Genomic DNA, 1595 nt, shown 5'->3' on the forward strand with positions numbered 1-1595 from the left:
GCTTTAATGTTAAAATTAATTTTGACTTCAAGAAGAATAGGAATTGGTTCCAATTATAAGGGGAAAAAAATGCAGTAGACTCCCAGTTTAGACACAGTAGTTCTGGGAAGTTCCCTGTGCCAGTATCCTCTTCTTACCCACTGAAGCAGCAATGAAAAGGCCTTTCCAAGCCCTTTCAACAGGACTCTAGAAGAAGCTCTTTTTTTCAGGTAGGTTAAACTTAACTCTAAATTCCACTCAGTTATGAAGTGTTGTGTTCAAAGTGAGAATACTAATTCAAAATCATATCTTGCAACTGAGAAGAGCTGAGATGCTCTTTTGTCAGATTTAAATTGATGCCATGATGATTTTTTTACCTTTTCTTTTATACCCCTTTTCTATATCTTTTTATAGCTTTTTGTATTCTTAGTGGGTTTTAGCCTACATTCTTAGACTTATTTTGTTAAGATAGGAGACTAAACATCTTAGAAGCCTCGCAGTTAGAGATCAGTGTGCCCCAGACCCCAAGGTCCTCTCCAGAACACATTCTGTAAACTAAGATAGAACCATCCAGTAGAAGGTTCATTGCAGAGGGGGGTCATTTGAGCCTCTCATTGGAGAATCTTTGATATGCTAATTAGTACGACCTATAATGTTATACCAGATCTATTGTGTGTGTGTGACACTGAACTGTGCCATAACTCAAATCCCTCCTGATGGGAGAGAATTTTCTAAAAGTCCTTGCAAGGAGTTTCAAAGATAAACCGAGACTTTTCCTGGAGTTTCAATGCTGCCGGACAGTTGTTTATTAAGTCTTTATCAGAGGAACAGAGCCACTAGCGTGACCCAGGTACAGCATAGAGCACAGAAAGCAGGAGTGAAGTCTAATTATCAAGATTTACACAGCCTTTTAAAGATAATTTAACCAATAGTTACTAAAAATGTACATTATTTTCACTTTCCTACCAATTATTCAGTAACACGGGCAGGAACTGCAGAATTCTCTATCCAATCATTCCAAACTACTTTTACTGCAGAATATGGAGTAGTAGAAGAAGGAGAAGAAGGTTTAGAGAACAACAACAATCCTCCATTTTGATATTTTTTACTCTTATCTATTTACTACAAAGAGAAGCCCAAAACCTCTATATTTTTCACCCTGTGACAATCTTACAGAGTAGTCTATCACCTAATTCACACCACTGTATTTTCTAGTTCTTGTCTGATCGTTGGTAATTTTTTCCAAGGTTGGAGGTTAAAACAGTGTTGTTCAGGGGGTAAGAACCCTTAAAAGCAGGCAGAGAAATATTCTTGGCACTCTGGGTTCCCACAGTGTGCATTGCGGTGTGCATTTCAGCGCATTCCACCGGGACGTGTGCACCTAAGGATCCTTAAAATAAACACCAAGGTATAATCCCTTTTTCCCTTCTAACCATGTTTGATTCTTGATTTTAAGACCAGGAAAAGGCATCAAAATCACAAGAACTGAATCACCAGTTGTGGAATTGAGAAGTCTTAAACGTGGCCTTTTGATAATCAGTCATAATAGATTTAGAATATCTATATAGTTTATCTGTAATAAACATAATGATACAGTTTTGTTTAAAATTGTATTT

At 37.1% G+C, this 1595-nt stretch overlaps 1 long non-coding RNA gene across 1 annotated transcript; it reads left to right on the plus strand.

The window, feature by feature from the left end:
- Positions 1-624: 624 nt before the first annotated feature.
- LOC125321247 lies at positions 625-1387 on the plus strand. Its single transcript, XR_007201499.1, has 3 exons — positions 625-652; positions 1254-1256; positions 1313-1387. It is a non-coding gene; the product is annotated as an uncharacterized LOC125321247 (long non-coding RNA).
- Positions 1388-1595: the final 208 nt, after the last annotated feature.

The sequence above is a fragment of the Corvus hawaiiensis genome, chromosome 2, assembly GCF_020740725.1.
Source record: "Corvus hawaiiensis isolate bCorHaw1 chromosome 2, bCorHaw1.pri.cur, whole genome shotgun sequence".
NCBI lineage: Eukaryota > Metazoa > Chordata > Aves > Passeriformes > Corvidae > Corvus > Corvus hawaiiensis.